Genomic DNA, 21811 nt, shown 5'->3' with positions numbered 1-21811 from the left:
CAAATAATGTACACTCAAATAATACAATGAACAGGGCAGCATTTAAAAAGTTAGACAGAAGCAGGTAAAAGATGGCAGTTAGTTGGATACTTCATTGGTCAAATATTTGAAGCAATTAAGGAAGAAATTGTGAGATGTCTGAATAGAAATTGCTTCATCAGACACAACATGGATTTTTGGACAGGTGGGTTATTTGTAACTAATTTTCTGGAGATCTTGGAGGATGAATTCAGTGGATAGATGGGAACTTGGATTTCCAAAGAGCACTTGGGATCATGTACTAAACTAGCATGGATAGAGGACTGATTAACTCACAGAAAGCAGAGAGTTATGATCAATACGGTAGATATTTCTCTGGAGGGCAATCAGGGGTTAGTGGAGTACTGTAGAAATAAGTGTTGGGTCCACGTATTTATAATATATAAATATATATTATATTTATAATATATAAATATTATAAATGATGTGGAGGAGGGGACCAAAGGTAGCACATCTAGGTTAGCTGATAATACTAGTCTGAGTAGAAAAGCAAATTATCGGAGTCTACAGAGAGATATACGTGTTAAGTGAGTGGGCAAGGGTGTGGCAGAGTATTACTTTGGCAAATGTAAAATTATCCTGGAAGTAGCTTCTGCATCAGCAAAATGAAAGTAGCAGCAGGAGTACATTACTGTAAAATAAAAGTAAAGAATTGCTAATATAAAATATAGCTTTGCCCTTGAGAGTTTGTTAAGGAGAATGTTGGAGGCAGAACTACATGGGGTGGGGTTCCCCACATCAGTTGTGATATTTCCCTTCGTGATCCATATGAACGTACATTGTAATGAAAGTAACAGCCACCCTATTTGGTCCATTTGAAAAAAAAAAATCAGAAGAGAAAAATTTAATCGTGTACTTGGATTATTTAGGGTATATTTTTCTTGGTCATTTCAACAATATCGAAAAATCCTTTTGTGGTTGCAATCCATAGACTGGCTTGCAGGCAATGCGTCCCTGAGATAAACTACCTTTTTCTTCTATTCCAAATGAAAATCAAACCAAAAGATGTAGATACAGCATACAGTAACATTTTTACAAGCAGAAAAATTAAACCGTTTCTCTTTCCAGATGCTGACTGCTTCTTGCACTTTATGGGGTTTCTCTCTGCCATCTGGTGGCTAAATAGAGAAATGGGAAAGTTTTGAAAACTTCAATAGTTTTTTGTTCAATACACAAATGTGTTGGAGAAACTCATCAGACTATTCCTTCATAGGAAGTAAAAGGTAACCAATTTCAGATCCATGCCCTTTGTAAGGAATTAAAAGCTGAGGTCTGAAACATTGATTGCATTTTCCTTCAATGGATGTTATATGGCCTGCTGAGTTTCTCCTGCACATTTGTGCCTTACACTCGACCCTGGCATCTAGATTTTCTTAACGAAAATAGCGTTATAATTATTTAATCATTACACCAAAAATAATTCAACATTTCAAATACGATAACAAAATTTAAACATGCAAGCCAAATAAATGCATTTGATCAAGTAGAATTGCAGTCAAATGCAACATGTTTCCTGAAGTTTATCAGTTAATTGGATGAAAAAGTGACTACAGTTCTAAACTGATCGATTTGTTCATTTTCTCAAAGACCATCAATCTTGCCCAGTCCTGTACATACCTGCCTCCTCAAATGACAAGTCACTTAATGACAAACTATGACAACTTTCAGCAATGCAAAAAAAACTACTGAAACTTGCAGCGACGCCCATTTTTCAAGAAGAACTAAAAAATAAATTACAAAATTATTGCTCAATCCAGCTAAATTTAATATCAGTTTGACCTGGCCATTCCTGCAGAGAAATTCTGATTTACAACTATTTGACTTACAAATTTTAATTCTTATGCCACTGACTGAAGTCTTGTTGCAATGAAATATTTTGAGAGCTGGCAAAGATTCAGTGGGCTAAATGGCATCCTTTCGACATGAAAATCTAAAACAAAACGAGAAAATACTGGAAATATTCAGCAAGCTAGGCCTCAGTGTTAAGAGAAACAGAGTTTACATTTCAGGAATGATTTTCTTACATGCAGTCATATTAAATCTTAGTAAAAGCAAATTTAAAAAAAAAACAAAGTTATACAGTACATAGTAAAGTTTAGGGAAGATGCATTTTTAACAAAGTAAATTTCAAGAAAGTAGATATATAGACCATGAAGCGACTGAAGCAGACAAATCCGCCTCGTCCATGATGGAAGGAACAAAATAAAATTGACTGAATTCAGAAGGTATTTATAATTCAAAACAATATTTATTGGGGAAATGTAATCTGGTTTTATATTGCTCCAAATAATCTTTTTTTACTTTGCCTTATGATTTTCATTTTCCAATGTACCTATATATATATATATATACACACACAAACACACACATATACACACACACACACACACACACACACACACACACACACACACACACACACACACACACATATATATATATTCACTTCTCACTGTTGCTTCCATGCTAAATGTTCAATTCCAAACCACACACAAAAGTCACAAGCCCATTTAGATTTGTGACAATTATATTTTTATCTTATTCAGTACAATATTACATCTTCAAGCACGTCAGAGGGGCAGTTGATTGGGCAATTGAGTGCAAGTCAAAGACAGAGAAGCAGGTCAGGTGACCCAAACCACTCTAAAACTGGGCTGAGTTAGAGGTGGTGTAGGATTTGAAAAAAGAAATGGCCACCCTATTTGAGGAACAAAAAGGATTCAACAGGTAGGCACAAGGGCAGGTTTTAAATAGGTAAGTTATGGATGAGATCCTTGGAAGATACACGGATTGTAGAAATCTTAAGAAGGAAAATTAGGATAGTGAAAAGGTACGAGGTGGCTACAGCAAACAGGGTGAAAGTAAATCCGAAGGGTTTTTACAAATACAGTACGTGAATAGCAAAAGGAGAGTGAAGGGTAGAATTGGTCCACTAGAGAATCGATTCACTGGGGAAAAGGATGTGGAATGGTGAGCACCTCGGATGCCCCCCAATGTTCCTCAACATGGTTATCCAACTGCATGAAAACCAACAAGGTCGGGTCAGATACAGCAATGAGCTCTCTGAACCCTTCTCCATTAACAATGGCGTGAAGCAAGGCTGAGTTCTCGCACCAACCCTCTTTTCAATCTTCTTCAGCATGATGCTGAAACAAGTCATGAAAGAGTTCAACAATGAAGACGCTGTTTACATCCGGTACCGCACGGATGGCAGTCTCTTCAATCTGAGGCGCCTGCAAGCTCACACCAAGACACAAGAGCAACTTGTCCGTGAACTACTCTTTGCAGACGATGCCGCTTTAGTTGCCCATTCAGAGCCAGCTCTTCAGCGCTTGACGTCCTGCTTTGCGGAAACTGCCAAAATGTTTGGCCTGGAAGTCAGCCTGAAGAAAACTGAGGTCCTCCATCAGCCCCCCCACATCTCCATCGGGCACACAAAACTCAAAACGGTCAACCAGTTTACCTATCTCGGCTGCACCATTTCATCGGATGCAAGGATTGACAACGAGATAGACAACAGACTCGCCAAGGCAAATAGCGCCTTTGGAAGACTACACAAAAGAATCTGGAAAAACAACCAACTGAACTGAAGCGTATACAAAGCCGTTGTCATACCCACACTCCTCTTCGGCTCCGAATCATGGGTCCTCCACCGGCATCACCTACGGCTCCTAGAACGCTTCCACCAGCGTTGTCTCCGCTCCATCCTCAACATTCATTGGAGCGACTTCATCCCTAATATCAAAGTACTCGAGATGGCAGAGGCCGACAGCATCGAATCCACGCTGCTGAAGATCCAATTGCGCTGGGTAGGTCACGTCTCCAGAATGGAGGAACAACGCCTTCCCAAGATCGTGTTATATGGCGAGCTCTCCACTGGCCACCGTGACAGGGGTGCACCAAAGAAGAGGTACAAGGACTGCCTAAAGAAATCTCTTGGTGCCTGCCACATTGACTACCGCCAGTGGGCTGATATTGCCTCAAACCGTGCACCTTGGCGCCTCACAGTTTGGTGGGCAGCAACCTCCTTTGAAGAAGACCACAGAGCCCACCTCACTGACAAAAGACAAAGGAGGAAAAGCCCAACACCCAACCCACCAATTTTCCCCTGCAGCCGCTGCAACCGTGTCTGCCTGTCCCACATCGGACTTGTCAGCCACAAATGAGCCTGCAGCTGATGTGGACATTAGCCCTCCATAAATCTTCGTCCGCGAAGCCAAGCCAAAGAAAGAAGGTGTAGGATAAGTGGGATTTTCCCCAGGATCTTGAGGGAAGTCAGGGAGGATAAAGCAGAGGCTCTGACAGTGATTTTTAAACAGTCACTGGAGGAATGAGTCGTGCTGCGGGATTGGCGTGTTGCAAACGTGGTTCCTCTGTTTAAAAGTGGCTCCAGGTGTAGGCCCAGCAATTATCAGGCAGTAAGTTTTATGTTGGTGGTTGGTAAACTAATGGAAAGTATTCTTAGAGATAATATGTGTAAGTATCTAGAGGGGCAGGGATTGATCAGGGACACCCAACATGGGTTTGTGAGGGGAAGGTCATGTTTGACAAATCTTGTTGAATTTTATGAGGAAGTGACTAGAAAGATTGATGAGGTTAGAACAGTAGATGTAGTCCATCTGGATTTCAGTAAGGCTTTTAATAAGGTTCCTCATGGAAAGTTGGCGAGGAAGGTTCAGGCACTCGGGATTAACGTTGAGATAGTCAGAAGGGTTCAACGGTGGCAAGAAGATAGGCACCAGAGAGTCATGGTGGATAATTATCTGTCAGGATGGAAGCTAGTGATGAGTGGCGTGCCTCAGGGATCGGTGTTGGGTCCCTGTTGTTCGTCATTTACATTAATGGTTTGGATGATGGATTGGTAAATTGGGTGTGTAAATATGCAGACAATACAAAAATAGGGGGAGTTGTGGATAGTGAAGATGGTTTTCAGGGACTGCAGAAGGATTTGGAACACTTAGAAGAGTGGTCTGAAAGGTGGCAGATGGAGTTTAATGTAGATAAGTGTGAAGTGTCTCATTTTGGAAAGAATAATCAAAACAGGACATATGCAGTGAAGGAGAGGGCATCAAGGAATGTAGAGGGGCAGAGAGATCTTGAAATAATGGTTCATCATTCTTTGAAAGTGGATTCTCATGTGGATAGAGTGGTAAAGAAGGCTTTTGATATGCTGGCCTTTATAAATCAAAGCATAGAATATTGGTGCTGGGAGGTGATGTTGAGACTGTTTAAGGCTTTGGTGAGGCCAAGTTTGGAACTTCATGAGCAGTTCTGGTCCCCAAATTATTGGAAGATTATCAATAAGGTAGAGAGGGTGCAGAGAAGATTTACTAAAATGGTGCCAGTATCTAGAAAACAAAGAAAGATTGATTAGTCTTTATTCATTGGAGCGTAAAAGGCGGGGGGGGGGGTGTTTAATCGAAGTATATAAAATTATGAGGGGAATCGAGTAGATGCGAATAGGCTCTTCCCCTTGAGAGTAGGTGAGGTTGGAATGAAGGGTCATAAGTTAAGGGTTAGGGAGCAAAACTTTAGAAGTAACATAAGAAGCTTCTTCATTCAGAGAATGGTGGCAGAATTGAATGACCTTCTGAAAGAGGTGGTCGCAGCAGGGTCAATTTTGTCATTTAAGAGAAAGTTGGATGAGTGCATGAACGTGAGAGGATTGGAGGGTTATGGGCAGGGAGCAGGTAGGTGGGACTTGTAGAGTTCACTTAAAATCGGTGGGGACCAGAGGGGCCGAGATGGCCTGTTTCCGTACTGTAATTGTTATATGTAGTCATAAACAGTGTGAATGGCAACCAAGGCAGGGAAATCCTCCTCTTGCAGAATGTGGATCGTCAGGGAAGCCTGCAGTTTGTTCTGTGGGATTCTCTCTCACAGCTCCCCATCTGTAATCTATGAAAACCAGCAGTAACCCTTTCTTTTTTTAATTTTTTTTTTAAATTGGTTTTTTTAAGAAATGTAATACAATGAAAAGGAAATGAAATGGAAAATACAATATCGCGCACGCCCACCATGCCAATGGGGTGGAAAAAAATTATTATACAAAAACCCTACCTAACCTACTCCAATATAAAAAAACTAACAAAAAAATAGCTGAGCAGCTTATCTTGAGGGATACACATTTTATAGTTTTTTTGTTTCTACTGTAAATCAAGAATCAAAGGTAAGATTATCTCATCTGGAAGAATAAATACATCTAATCACATTAGAAATATATACATTATATGAAAATAAGACAAAAGGTTACCATGTATCTTCAAATTTCACCAATGAATCAAATACATGATGTCTAATTTTTTTTCTTGGCTTAGTCAAGACATAATATGAGAAAACCATTGTTGGAGGTCTAGAGTCTTTCCATTTGAATAGGATGGCTCTTCTCGCCACAATGAAGAGAAGCCCACAACCCATTGAATAGGTACAGAAAAATTCCCTATGTCTGGGTCAATAACCCTAAAAAGAGCAGTTATTGGATTGGATCATAGCTCAACCTGGAGTATAGTTGAAAAGATTAAAAATTGCTTTTCAAAAGTTGTCTAAGGATGAACAAGACCAAAACATGTGTTAATGTAGCAATTTCAGATTTGCATCTGTCACAAATAGAGATTTTAAAAAAACTAAGCCAATTTATCTTTAGACATGTGAACATGATGCATCACTTTGAATAGGATTAATGAATGTCAAGCACGAATAGAAGATATATTTACCAGTTTATAAATCTTGTCCCATAGATCCTAAGGGTTTTGCAGTTCCAGTTCCTAAACCTTTTTAATCTTATGAAGTTCTGGACGCAATTTCAATAATTATCACATAATTCAAATTAATATTTTTCAATTGAATCCTTCTCAGAAAGGATTATCAACTAGATGTGGTGGATATAAAAGTGGAAAATCCAGTAATATGATATTTAAGAAATTTCTAATCTGTAAATATCTAAAAAATGTATTTATTAAGTCATATTTACTTGCAAGCTCTTCAAAAGACATTAAACAACCTTCCTTAAATAAATTTCCAAAAGAAACAATATCTCTGATTTTCTTCTGTAAAGAAAAATTGATCAATTGTTGATGGTCAAGAAAAGTAATTGTGAGAGATAACACTAGATAAGACTTTTTTTTAAATTTAAAAATCCTAAATTAGAACCAGTTAAGCAATTTATGTTTGAGTATTGGATTAGATATATTCCTAATGACCTTCGAAAGCTAAATGGAAGAGAGGCCCCCAATAAAGAGGCCACTAAATACTGCTATATAGATCTCAATTCTAAATCTGTCCATAATGGAAAATCCAATTTATCAGAATAAAAATTCAGATTTAGATAGGGAATATTAGCAGCCCAATAATAAAACCGAAAATTAGGTAGGGCCGTACCTCCATCATTTTAAAATTTTTGTAGATTAAATTTACTAATTCTAGAGTTTTTGTTCTTCCAAATAAAGGAAGAAACTTTTGAGTCAATATTATTTCAAAAAGATTTCAGATGAAAACTAGAATCATTTGAAATAAATATAAAAACTTAGGTAATATTATCATTTTAACTGCATTAATATGACCTATTAAGATGATAAAGACAATCACACACTTGAATAGAGGAGAAAAATTAAGTTTATATGAATCTTTTAGTAATTTAACCCCCAAGTAGTTAGCAGTATCCCTGAGAAGTATCCCTGCAATTCCTGAAAAGCTGAGATAAGAAATTGGAGCTGGAGTTGGATAAATCTGATCTTTCCGGAGGCGGGTGGGGGGGGTAACAGACCAGAGTTACAGGAATGCTATCATACCTAGGAGGTAGCAGGATGGTAGATGGACAACAGTCAGGAGAGGGAAAGGGAACAGTCAAGCAGGGCACCCCTGTGGCCATTTCCCTCAATAACAAGTATACTTTTTTGGCTACTGTTGGGGGAGATCACCTACCAGGAACAAGCCACAACAATCAGGTCTCTGGCATGGCATCTGGTCATGTGGCTAAGGAAGGAAAAGAGGAGGAGGCGAAGTGGAATGATAGAGTATTCTATAGTTATGGGGACAAATAAGAGGTTCTATGGAAGAGATATAGTATCCCAGATGGCATGTTGCCTCCCTGGTGCCCGGGTCTGAGATCTCAGATTGAATTCATGGCATTCTCAGGAGGGAAGGTGAGCAGCCAGATGTTGTGGCCCATATGAGGACCAATGACTCAGGTAGGAAGGGTGAATAGGTCCTGAAAGGAGAGTTCAGGGTGTTAGGCACTGGGTTCAAGGACAAGACTTCCAGGGGGTGATCTCAGGATTGCTACCTGTGCTAAGTCCTAGTGAAGTTAGAAATTGGAGGAAAATACTTTTCAACGTCTAGCTAAAGACATGGTGCAGAAGGGAGGGAATCATGTTTCTGAATCATTGGACCATCTTTCAGGGAAGGTGGGACCTGTTCCAACGGGATGGTTGCACCTGATTTGGAGGGGGACTAATATTCTTGCAGGAAGGTTTACTGGTGCTTCTCCGTTGGAGTTAAAGCAGATTTTCAGGGGTGCCAGAGCAGATAGAAGAGTGGAAGGAGGGAAAAGATGACATGAAAATTGCCCGCACCGGTAGAAATCAACAGGTTGTACGTAATGGAAATTTCTCATGTCCATTTATTTCAATACAAGGAGTATTGTAGGAAAGCCAGGTGAGCTTAAGCGTGGTTTGGCACATGGAATTATGACATTGTGGCCATTAGTGAAACTTGGTTGCAGGAGGAGCAGGACTGGCAGCTCAATGTTCCAGCTTCCATTGCTTTATTCGCGATAGAATGGAGGGCGGGGAGTGGGGGTGGAGTTGCAAAGTGGAAAAGTGGCATTACTTGTCAGGGAAAATATCACAGCTGTGTTCTGAGAGGACAATGCATAGGGCTTATCTACTGAAGCTATATGCGTGGTGCTGAGGAACAGTAAAGGTATGACCACACTCATGGGGTTGTATTAACTGCCCATTAGTCAACAAGAATTGGCGGAGCAAATCTGTGGAGATAGAGCAGACAGCTGTAGGAAAGATAGCAAACAGTTGCAGGAAACAAGATTGTGATAGATTTTAAATTTCCACATATATACTGGGACTCCTATGTTGTAAAAGAGCTGGATGGCTTGGAGTTTGTCAAATGTGCTCAGGAAAGTTTTCTAAATCAATATATAGAAATACTAACTACTTTAAAACACTTTAAAACAGATATTATTTGAAATACTGGAGACATAGTAGCTTCTCACACTTTTTGCAAGAGCTTTGAAGAATGCTCAAGAGATGTCACTATGGATTATTGTTTACCAAGGTAACAGGTGAAAGAGCAGGCTGGAGCCACTGCTGTCTGAAAGTAGAATTTGCTGTTGTAAGAGGGTCATATGGTTTTGCAAGCAGAGAGAGTCAAACAGGCTTTCTCTCAGTGTGTGTGAGAAAGAGAGAGAAGCAGAGATCACTTGACAGTGTCAGACAGCAGATGTTGCTGGAATTGAAACAAGACAAGCTGGCAAGCTTTTGGAAGACAGCCTAGTTGAAACACTTGTGGTTCATGCAAGTGGGAAGGACTGGCTGTCTAATGTTTCACTTGGAATAAGGGAAACAAAAAGGCACTCTGTGGTGTCCTGAAAGAAAGAGGTTATCATCTGGAGAACCCTGATGGGGCAAGTTCCATCAGCAAGACACTGAGGTGACTGATGGAAGTACATCAGTTGTGGATGCCCTGGAACAACACATCTCTCTGAAAACTGACAAGAACCTTCCTGAGCAGTAACCATTTACCTTTCAAACACCAAAGCCTGGTGAATTTTATACATGTTAAATTCTGTGTACTGTTTAAGAATTGCCTACAACCAGTGAACTTGGAGGAATGAGAAGTGAGATTGGACTGTGAACCAAAGAATTTTTCTGAAATTACACACACATTACATACACATGTGCTTAGAATTAAAGGGGGGGGGGGGGTTAAGTTAATAATAGATAAGTTAAAGTTTGATTCTGTTTTCATGTTTAAAGATAATTAAAAGCAACTTTTGTTGAAGTGACCATTTATCTTGGTGAATATCTATTGCTGCTGGGTTTATGGGTCCTCTGGGCTGGTAACATAAGAGATTGGATATACAATTATTTGGATAGCCAAAGCTAATTAGGGATACTCAATGTGGGTCTGTGCCTGGTAGGTTGTGTTTTTTGAGGAGGTTACCAAAAAGCTGTAGAAGGATAGACTGTCTATCCCTGACGCCTCCACTAAACTTTCCTCCCTGCACCTGGTATTTGCTACTGTCACCTCTAATTACTAGTTTTAATTATGCAATTGTTGCGACATTGGACTGGTGGTGTTGAGAAAAGGAAACTAATGTACTAATGAATTTTAGTAAAGCCTTTGACAAGGTCACACGTGGGAGGTTAGTCAGTAAGGCTCAGACTAGAGGACATGGGTTAAGAGAGAAAGGGGAGAAGTTTTGGGGGAGAACTTCTTCACGCAGAGTGGTGACAGTGTGGAAAGAGCTGCCAGCTGAAGTGGTAAATTCAGGCTCAATTTTTACATTTTAAGAAGGGGTCATCACATGATGGGGTAGTCAGGAAGTGGAAATCTGACTCTCCTGGGTAGAAGTTAAAAAAGTGCTAAATAAGCAAAGTACTTTTAACCAAAACTGTTAAAAACTGCTCAAGCACATTACAATGATCGAAGAATATCATCTAAAAGAGGAAAGAACACCTTTGACCCATTGGGAACACAAACAGAACATTGACAAGATAAAGAAATAAGGCCTACTGTCTCCATGGATCCGGGAGTTGGGGTGTGACAGAGTATTTAGAGATGGTTTGGGAGGAATCGTTAGAGCAGATTGCATACAAACATTTTAAAACACAGAATATTTGCAGGACTTTTGCAGAGTCCTTCTTGCAAGAGGCTACAAAGTATCAACATACAGCTTGCCTGGGAGAGCATGTGATTTTTGCAGACAGGGAGAGAAAAGTTTTGCTCTCAGAAAGGGAGGGAGTGAAACAGAGAGGAGAGACACAAATCATTTCCAGAAGGATAAGCTGGCAAACTTTGGAAGGCTGCCTGGTCAAATGAGAAGACTGGCAGTCTGAAAGGTGACCTGAAAGAAAGAGGATCATCTGGAGAACCCTAAAGGGGGCAAATTTCGTCAGCAAGACTGATTGAGAAGGAATTAGTTGCGGATGTCCTGGAAAAGGAATCTCTCTCTGAAAACCAGCCAGAACCCTCCTGAGTGGTAATCATTTGCCTGCTAAGCCCTAAAGACTGGTGAACTTTGTTAATGATAACTTCTGTGCACAGTACAAGAATTGCCTGCAACCAGTGAGATTACACTGTGATCCAAAGAACTTTTCTAATCTTAAATAAACATTACACACACCTGCCCTTAGTATTAGAGGGGGGATGAAGTAGGTTAGGTAGGTTCAGTAAGTAGATTAAGTAATAAGTTATAGTTTAATTCTGTTTTCTTGTTCAAATATATTTAAAAACTACTTTTGTTTAAGTCACCCTGTGTTGTGGTGCCTTTCTTTTGCTGCTGGTTTTGGGGGTCCTCTGGACTCTGTAACGGGTAAGAGCTCATCCCCGGGCAATTCAGGCCCTTACAGGCTGGCTCCAATAAATATCAAATTTTAGAAGAAATTTATCTATCCCAAACACAGGCCAGTGATGAAGAGGAGGAAAAAGATCAAGGAGAGGAAGAAACAAAGTAAATAAAAGTTTCAAAAGGTCAGAAATAAAATGTTACAGGAGGAAGACTGCACAAATCCTAAACTAATAAAAGAACAGAAAGATGAGAGCAGACATGAAAAATTCAGATAAACAGATAAAGAAATACTTTGATATTGTATATAAATTGTAAAATAAATTGGATAATGTGGATGAAAGTTTTAGAAAAAAAGTAGAGGCTGGTATGAAGGAGGCACAGGACAGAATAGTGAAAATGAGACAGATGCATGGGTTTATTGAAAAGCAGCAGCTTTGGGGAAAAGTTGATTTATTAGAAAACTTTAGTAGAAAAAATAACATTAAAATGGTTGGTTTTAAAGAAGGTGAGGATCCAATAAGATTCTTTCAACAATGGATGCCAGAGGTTCTGGGACCAGATAAATTTGAAAATATTATTGAAATTGAAAGGGCACATAGACCTTTAAGACCTCTGCCTACACCATATTAGAAACCAAGGTCTATACTGATAAAATGTCTTCATTATCAAGACAAAAATAATATTGGCACCAGCAGCACAAGAAGCTAAAGAAGGATGAAGTACACTAGAGTTTCATGCAACCAAGATATTTTTCTATCTTGATACAAGTTTAGAATTGTTGAAGAAGAGAATTTAATATGGTGAAACATGCCTCATGGCAAAAAGGTTACAGATATGTTTAGCGCCATCCTGTAACTTTGAAGATTTTCTTGCAAGGAGGAAAGAACAAGTTCTTCACAGATCATGTTCGTGCAGAAAAATTTGTGGAAACTGCCAGCTAATCAGCAAGAGGGAATTTGAAAATTTTAAAAGTGTTTTTTTAATTTTTTTTTACAAATGCAAGATTAATATATGGTAAACATCCAAGGAGGTTAGAGGTGAAATGGATTATTGTCTTGTGTGTATTTGTGACAGATGTCTCAACCCACAAAATGGAGGGGCATAATGTTGTGCATTATTTAAACAAGATCAATGGGGTGGGGGGGTGTTGCTATTTTATTTTTCTCTATTTTGAATATTATAATTGTTATAAATATTAATTGACTAACTTTTTTTCTTACTTCGACTGCTGAAGTGGACACCCCATAACACTGTTGTCAACAAATAACTAAATTTACATTCTACTTCGTCCTACCCTAAAGTGAGACCCTTTAGGATAAATTTGACTTTTTTTTTTAAGAACAGGTTACAGGAATTAAATTCCCACAAAACTCTTTTTTTTCATTAGGCAATATTGATGGGATAAGACAAAACTTGAAATTATTTATATATCAAAAAAATTTGTAAAGATTGCCTTGGCAGAAGCAAGAAAATCTATAGCAGTATCATGGAAATCAGGCACCCATTTAAGTATGAAACGATGAAATGCAAAAATGCATAGCTGCATTCCTCTTGAGAAGATTACATAATCTAAGAAATAAATGTTGTATTTTTGAAAATGTGACACCCACATTCACAAATTGTGGGCCCAAACTTCAAACGTCATTAACCTCCTTGGAAGTATCAAAAGATACAAATGGTCAGAGCTGTGTGGTGAGGGGTGTTCTCTGGCAACCAGGCTTCTATTCTTGTTTTTCCTTATCTCTCTCTTACTATGCTTTTTCTTGGGGTTTTAGTCCATCATGTATAATGGACTATCAATATGTGACTACTGTATTTTACACTTGGCTATGAATAAATATATGGAAATTTTTTTTAAAAATTAAGAATTTGGACAGGAACATGGATTAGAGAGGTATGGGGGGCTGTGAACTGGGTACAGGTCAGTGGGTCTAGGCAAAAAAAATGATCAGCACAAACTAAAAGTGTCAAAGGGGCTTATTTCTGTGCTGTAATGTTCTATGGTCAATTTAATTGAGCAAAAACCATGGGCTTTTCTCAAATATCATTTATAACACAGAACAGTACAGGCGCTTCAGAACACAATGTTGTGCTAATCTACAAACCAACTCAGTAATTTAAATCTCCCTGTCCCCACACCCTCTATTTTTTGTGTATTTTAAATGTCTTCATTATACCATTCTCCACCACCATGCCTGGCATTGCATTTCAATAATGCATTACAATATAATGAATAATGTTATATTGAGTTAGCATACATTTTTAATACTAGTAAATTACTTGAAACATAAAAGGCATTTGACAAATTTATCAAAATTTTAAGCATTTAAACTGATTAAGCAAAAGGAAGCATTAATTGAATACAAATTTCCTCAAGTGAAATGATGAGAGAAATGCAAATCTGCACACGCTTCCCTTCCATAAAGTCTTAACTTTTGTGGCTTAATTTGGCTCAAGGTTGAGTCAACCTTTCCTTCCTAAAGTCTCCATCTACGTGAAGTGAAAAATACACATGGAATTGTGTCATGACGTTATGTCCTCTTCCCAACTGACACCATATTTGGATATTAAAGTTCATATAGCCTGTTCTTTTTACATCTATCTACAAATTGGTGGTTCTTTTTTTGCAAGATTTAACTTTAAACTATTGTACATGAATGAAATTGAAGTTGGGACACAGAGGAATTTAAAATATAAAAGGTAGAGTGGAATGTGTGCAAGTTCCAATTCAAAAGTCTCATGGATTGAATGCATCTTCAGTTGGTCTGGTGTCTTGTTCCAAGAAATTATCTACCTTCTTTTATATACTTTTCAAAATTGATGAAAGGTTTGAGAGTTAGTTTTAAAACTTCAGCAAGAAGTTTAGACCAAAAGCAGGGGAAAAAAAAAAGCTGTAGGAACTCAGCTGGTGAAGAGCATTTGTGAATTGTAAAAAGTTAACATTTGAAGACATTTATAGGCTTCTCTTTCCATTATTTTTGCTGAACCAGTTGAATTCTTCCAGCATTGTTTGCTGTTTCAGATTCTCAACCCTGCAGTTTTGTTTGTTTTTCTAGCCAATAGAAGTACAACACAAAGCTTTGGGCTTCCCATTAAATTGGTGCTTTCATTTTGGCACAACAGATTTACTTGAAAACAGCAATGACAAAAAGCATTTCTTTAAAACTAGGGATGCTCTGAAATTAATAATTCTGATGTAGATAATTAATGTTGAACAGAAGTTGCATTTAATTGTAATTCCACTCTGGTTATACAAACTACCTAATAACTGAACCTGTAAATTTAGTGAATTTGCAATTTTACATGATGGGTAAGTGAAAGCCAATTAATTGTCATTTTTGTGGATAGGTAAAACCATTTAATATAGTTGGAAAATTGCAGGGGGAAATATCTGGTCAAAGATTTCACTTACTACTATAGTTTCAAGCAAATATGAAATAGGATGTTCATTCAGCAATTACTGATATCACTCCAAAATAACCATGAAATGTGAATTTTGGAAAATTAACACAGGTATTTTAACGTGCGTGATTAGTGTACTATATTTATTTCGACTTTTGTTGACTTGTTTTACCTGAAAAGACCAGTTAAAATTAAATATGATAATTTTTACTATGAATTCAAGCTTTACAAAATTTCTTCCTTCCCGCTCAAGGTTTGAAATTCAGATACACAAATCTAAGTAGAAATTGGATTGCCAAGAGAAGGGCTGCACTTTCAATAGAGTGTTCCCAGGTTTAAAAAAAGATCCTATGATGGATGTTGTACCTATCAAAAACTGCCTGACAATAATTGATTTTTGCAGGATTTTCACCTGTCAGCTGTGGTTATAGTTTTCAGTCTCAGGACAGATCTTCTGGGACAGGAGCCAAGAAGCAAGGCCAGACAGCTGTAAGGGAAATACACCATAATGGTGAGCACAGGGCAGGAAGTTTTTCCTGCTGGCTGAAGTTCATATCCAAGCAGCCAAATCTATTGTGCCGCAAGCCATGCAGGAAATTGATCAAACTTGCATAATACTGCAAACCAACTCTATTGTGAACATCTTCCCTAAAGACCACAGCTACCTACATCATTGGGGCCTTTAAAGGGAAACAAGAGGAAGCAGCAATCTCAGAAGTACGTCAGAACCGTGTTCTGGGTCATTGGTTAAAAGCTGTTTTAGTGCTTGGAGAACTACACTACCGCAAATTCAACTTTAATGTGTCTACCATGTCTTTGAATTATTACGAGCAATATGGGTCCAAAGCTTTACAATTCAGTAAATCTTGTAAATTATTTGGAAGGTTTTATTGGGTGTATTTATAGTTTTAATGACACAACATTCACTTTGTTCAGTAGAATTAATCAAAAATAACAGGCAGCAACAATTTCCCTTTTCCACTTTCTTTTACAAACCACTTTCATTTATATTTCTAGGACTGTTACTGAAATCAATGTGAATAAAAGGGGGAAAAATACACTCAATGTCATAACTCACAATGATCACATCAATGCAGCAATTCCTCCAAGGTGTTTTCTAGGCCCTGCTAAACTTTAGCTGCTTCAATGATGTTCCTTTTATCAGAATGCGTGCAGCATTCAATTCACAACTCCTCTGCAAATGAAGCAACCCATGCTTACAAGCAGTAAGAAATGAACAACATCCAGGTATAGGCCTGAAAATGGCAAATCTGTTTTTGCCACAAAAGTGCCAGGCAAAGATGATCTCTAACAAAGGATCAAAGCAGTCTTTATATTCAATGGCACAACTATTGTTGAGATCACCACCATCACCCTTACAGGTCATTGGACAGGTATCCAACAGCAAGTGATTCATCACCTTGCATCCTATAATCTTTTCCTACCTATAAAGGCATAGGAGCACAATGAATTTCTTTCCAATCGCCTAAATGAGTGCAGTGTAAAGGTCTTTTAAATGCTCAACGCCACCTGGGATAAGGCAGCTCAATCGGCTAGGCCATCATCCTCCGTAAACATTCATTCTCTGGACACTCCTTGCAGAGTGTCATCTACAACTCTACTCAAGGCCATCAGGATAGCTCCTCCTAAACCCATCAACTCTGCCATTGTGAAAGGCAAAAGCTATCTATCTGATTTCCTTTCAAGTTGCATTTTGTCCTGATTTGCAAATGCTTTGCTGGTATTCACAACAAAAGTTTGGAAATTCCTTAACCAAAAGAAATAGACCACTTCACGAAGGGGTCTCACCAGGACAGAACAAAAATGAATTATTGCTCATGATACAAATATTCCAAACTAAGGACAATTTTTAAAAAGGTGCAGTACAGGTATCTGATCTGAAGGATGAGAATTTGAAATCTGACGGCATCTTAATTCCATAAATCTTTCTGAACCCTGCATCTCTATTTCTTTTCTTATAATCATCTTGTGCATCAAATTGGTTCGTCTGATTTACATAGTGCTATTAAAGGGGAGCCAAGATAGATAATCCACACAAAACTACCAGGTGAACACTGTTCAAATGTTTCAACCTCAACTTTGGTGCTCACATGCTGGGCCCAAATTGGGAATGTTCTTGGAGACACTTCCTCCTGTAGCTATTTAATCACCTACCACTTTTCATGACAAGATGTGGCAGGACTGGAAAAGGATCGGATAGTGAAGTGATCCCAAAACAATCTACTGACTGTATCCACAAGGGGCATGCAATGCTAAATGGCTGGTCTGTTTTCAATAATGTAGCAGTCAGAGCTAAATGGCTATCAAGGTTATTTTTGGCGGACCTTAAAAAAATCATCCCTATTCCTGTGGATTTCAAGTCACTCTAGATCAGGCAAACTTGAAGGATACAAGAAAATCATGTTTTATTTTTACTATGATTCAAAGTTTCCTCATAGATTTACCATCACAGATTTTAATAAATTATTTCATAATTTACTTAGCTGAATTTAAATTTCATGGATGATGGAACGCAAATGTTCACTTTTAATCAGTTAAATGATAAACAATTCATGTATTATGTCAACATCATACCTGACTGAACAGCAATAAGCCAAACAACAAGTGCATTGGTAATTCTTTTTCAAATAGTTTATTCCACACTGCTGAATAGTCGCTTTCCAAGCAAAACTCAAACTTTCGTTTAACAACTCCATTAATTTGAAAGATTAATAGGCATGATATTAAATATGAATACCAGTATTAAATTGTTAAGAGTACCATGGAACCCAAATTGTAGTAACTTTAATATGCAATTCATGATAAATACAGCAAATTGCTTTGATAAAGAAAGATACTCCCTGTCAATGGAAATAAGATATTGATAGATCTTGGACAAAAATATGGGTACACTCTCAATTAGTTACATACCTGTCCACCACCTCAAGTTGTAATAACAATTACAGATAATTGAAAGAAATACTCACCTTGCCATTACTTTTAATGATTCACTTGATCTATTAACGTCCATTTGCTAATACAATTCAAATTAAAAATCTGTTCATTTCTTTCAGAGCTTGCACATTAACGCAAGTGTAGCAAAAACAATCTTTGGCTTGGCTTCGCGGATGAAGATTTATGGAGGGGTATGTCCACGTCTTCTGCAGGCTCGTTGGTGACTGACAAGTCCGATGCGGGACAGGCAGGCATGGTTGCAGCGGATGCAAGGGAAAATTGGTGGGTTGGGTGTTGGGTTTTTCCTCCTTTGTCTTTTGTCAATGAGGTGGGCTCTGCGGTCTTCTTCAAAGGAGGTTGCTGCCCACCGAACTGTGAGGTGCCAAGATGCACCGTTGGAGGCAAGATCAGCCCACTGGCGGTGGTCAATGTGACAGGTACCAAGAGATTTCTTTAAGCAGTCCTTGTACCTCTTCTTTGGTGCACCTCTGTCTCGGTGGCCAGTGGAGAGCTCACCATAGAACACGATCCTGGGAAGGCGACGGTCCTCCATTCTGGAGACGTGACCCACCCAGTGCAGTTGGGTCTTCAGCAGCGTGGATTCGATCCTTGCGGAATCTGACAGCTCGAGTACTTCGATGTTGGTGATGAAGTCACTCCAATGAATGTTGAGGATGGAGCGGAGACAACGCTGGTGGAAGCGTTTTAGGAGCCGTAGGTGATGCCGGTAGAGGACCCATGATTCGGAGCCGAACAGGAGCGAGGGTATGACAACGGCTCTGTACACGCTGATCTTTGTGTGTTTCTTCAGGTGGTTGTTTTTCCAGACTCTTTTGTGTAGTCTTCCAAAGGCGCTATTTGCCTTGATGAGTCTGTTGTCTATCTCGTTGTCGATCCTTGCATCAGATGAAATGGTGCAGCCGAGGTAGGTAAACTGGTTGACCGTTTTGAGTTTTGTGTGCCCGATGGAGATGTGGGGGGGCTGGTAGTCATGGTGGGGAGCTGGCTGGCTGATGGAGGACCTCAGTTTTCTTCGGGCTGACTTCCAGACCAAACATTTTGGCTGTTTCCGCAAAACAGGACGTCATGCGCTGGAGAGCTGGCTCTGAATGGGCAACTAAAGCGGCATCGTCTGCGAAGAGTAGTTCACGGACAAGTTGCTCTTGTGTCTTGGTGTGAGCTTGCAGGCGCCTCAGATTGAAGAGACTGCCATCCGTGCGGTAAACAGCGTCTTCATTGTTGAGGTCTTTCATGGCTTGTTTCAGCATCATGCTGAAGAAGATAGTAAAGAGGATTGGTGCGAGGATGCAGCCTTGCTTCACGCCGTTGTCAATGGAGAAGGGTTCTAAGAGCTCATTGTTGTATCTGACCCGACTTTGTTGATTTTCGTGCAGTTGGATAACCATGTTGAGCAACTTGGGGGGGCATCCGAGGCGCTCTAGTATTTGCCAAAGCCCTTTCCTGCTCACGGTGTCGAAGACTTTGGTGAGCTACTGACATGGTCTTTGCCCTCAGACAGCTCCAAGAAAAGTGCAGAGAACAAAACAAAGCACTCTACATCACCTTTGTTGACCTCACCAAAGCCTTCGACACCGTGAGCAAAACAATATTGAATTGACTATTCGCCCGTATAAAGCAGATTTTTAAAAATATGAAAAATAGTATTAAAATATCAAAACCGCATTTTAATGAATGAATTTTAATTGTTATACTAATGAATCATGAAAAAAATGGTCAAATGTTGATAGTCTGATTTAAAACTTTTTATTCTCCTTATCTGAAGACCACAAAATGTACAACATGCTCCAGACTATAAAGAAGTGTGTTTGAATATTATAAACAACCAATGCTGCCAACCCTCATTTCTGGTGATATGCCAGTAGAACTATCAGCGTGCGCATGCAGGGTACAAGGTCAGACAAATTTACTTCCTTTACCGTCATTGCTTTTGAAAATCGGTTGTGTTCTTGCTTCAGGACTGCATAAACTCAATAAAAATTAATGCGGTAGGTTGGGATTGTGAAAGAAAATTATAAACTGCATTTAGAAATTACAGGAAACATTACACCTTTTACTTTATCAATAATCTCCTTAAATATTAGTTAAAACTGTCTCTTGTGGGTAAAAATAGTTTTGCACATCTTGTGACTACGAGTGAAGATTTTCAGAAGTGGTGAGATTTCCAGATTACTTTGGAGCATATCCATGTATTTATTCTTCAGCATTTTAAAAAAATTTTCTAAAAGCATTTGAGGACCGAAGTGTTTTTGTTTATATCCCTGAAATCAATGCTAGACAGAAAAATTGCATCAGTTGTATCACATCCACTATTCCCCCCCACCAAAGAAAATACTCACAGCAAAAATAAATACATGAAAAGTTTGCTTCAAGTTCCAAAGTAACAGAACATTTGCTGAAAAATATTGCTGCATGGTTATTTAGATGCTAACCAATTATAGCTTTAGCACGCACCTTTCATCTCAGAAACACAAAAATCACCTGCTTTTAAACAAAACACTAAACTAATAGCAAGGCTACTGGTTTGATTCAAGATCTCAACTGCAGTAACCCATACCAATTGATATGTTTATTGCATATCAGGAAAGAATAACAAATGATACAACATTTATAAAATGGCAGTTTTATGAAAGTTTTTTTATTTGCTTATCCTGCACTTGTGAAAATATGGATCTGAAATAATCTGAAGTGCTAAGAACACAAGATTTTGTTTCACAGAATAAATCTTAAAAATATTATTAGACAAAATTGGTTTTAAACAAAAATTGACACCTTGAAAACAAATACACTGCTAGAACATCAAAAAATGTAACTGACTTAAATGCTCCAGACCTACAGTTTTGTAGGTTACCCAAAGAATTGCAATGCCAAACAAACAGCAAAGTACTGTACCACATTAAGGGAGTTTTGTACATATTTTCTCAGACTACATTTGACCTTGAAGTGCCCTGGAACTATGCCAAAGCCATATTTTGGAATCCATGTTCCCTTCTGTAAAGTGAGAAAAGTTCGAAGTGGCCATTTTTTGACCTCAAACAAGGGAAACCACTGAAATGGAATTTGAACGTCATCGTTGTAACTTGAAGGGAACCACTGGAGTTCTCATTTTCAGCTGGTTAAGGTCATACAGAAGCATTCAAAAATAAAGGTCTCACTCAGGAGACAATTTTCAGTCTTGAGAAAAGCCCTCACAATTAATGTTTTACAGATCTGACTTAACATTGTGGTAAGCAAGATCTATTGAACTGCACATTATCACATGTTGTTTAGTTCCCATAAAATCATGGGATCTTGTGGCTCAGGAATGAATGAACCTTAAAGCCATGCCTCATTAAGTAACAAATATACTGTATTTGCATCTATTCCAATACTCCAATGTGGTGCAATTTTTGAATTTAAAATCTCTCCATACCCTTTAAAATTTCTTCAAAAAATTATTTATCCACGAACCTTCTTTAAACAATTTTATGTTTTTCCTGAAAGTACATTCTTAATGTCTACCTTCCCAAGAGCTTGACATCCTCAGACATAACCAAATTACTTTTGTACACCATGACAAGCTAGTATCTTACATACTTCAAAAGCAAAATGCAAATTGGCTTTTTCAATCTCTCCCTCTTAAGTGATTTGTATTTTTGAAACCACAAGTCCTCCAATTCCCTTGAAATGTTGGTATTTGTTCTCAAGGGCCAAGCTTTGCAGGGAGCAGGGGGAAAAAAAAATCACTTACATTTGTTCACAGATTTATTAAAATGGTCTTTTGCCTCGAAATTATTCAGCTAACTACCAAACTAAACCATCCCCAGAGCATCTACTCTCATGGAATGGGACACAAAGGTAATTTTCAGTACCAAATGCTGTGGATAGCAATTA

General features: G+C 38.5%; 1 protein-coding gene and 1 long non-coding RNA gene across 6 annotated transcripts in view; one reads left to right on the top strand and one right to left on the bottom strand.

Moving 5' to 3' along the window:
- The window catches only part of LOC138755756 (protein tyrosine phosphatase type IVA 3-like), a 105677-nt gene that overhangs the window by 51603 nt on the left and 32263 nt on the right, over positions 1 to 21811 (bottom strand). For 2 of the 4 annotated variants that reach the window (XM_069922308.1, XM_069922310.1), the window contains exon 2: positions 1866 to 1969. The exons of the other annotated variants lie outside the window; for them this stretch is intronic. The gene's annotated coding sequence lies outside the window, so the exon portion shown is untranslated. The remainder of the gene's footprint in view (positions 1 to 1865; positions 1970 to 21811) is intronic. 4 annotated transcript variants of the gene reach the window in all.
- The window catches only part of LOC138755759 (uncharacterized), a 49113-nt gene that overhangs the window by 11997 nt on the left and 15305 nt on the right, over positions 1 to 21811 (top strand). Inside the window, exons 1-2 of one of the 2 annotated variants that reach the window (XR_011352550.1) lie at positions 17959 to 18111; positions 19704 to 19833. The exons of the other annotated variant lie outside the window; for it this stretch is intronic. This is a non-coding gene — a long non-coding RNA (uncharacterized lncRNA). Of the gene's footprint in view, positions 1 to 17958; positions 18112 to 19703; positions 19834 to 21811 lie in introns of those variants that run through there. 2 annotated transcript variants of the gene reach the window in all.

Source organism: Narcine bancroftii, chromosome 2 (assembly GCF_036971445.1).
Source record: "Narcine bancroftii isolate sNarBan1 chromosome 2, sNarBan1.hap1, whole genome shotgun sequence".
NCBI classification, from domain to species: Eukaryota; Metazoa; Chordata; class Chondrichthyes; order Torpediniformes; family Narcinidae; genus Narcine; species Narcine bancroftii.
The sequence above is the reverse complement of the archived record's forward strand: the minus strand, read 5'-3'. Positions and strand labels throughout refer to the sequence as shown.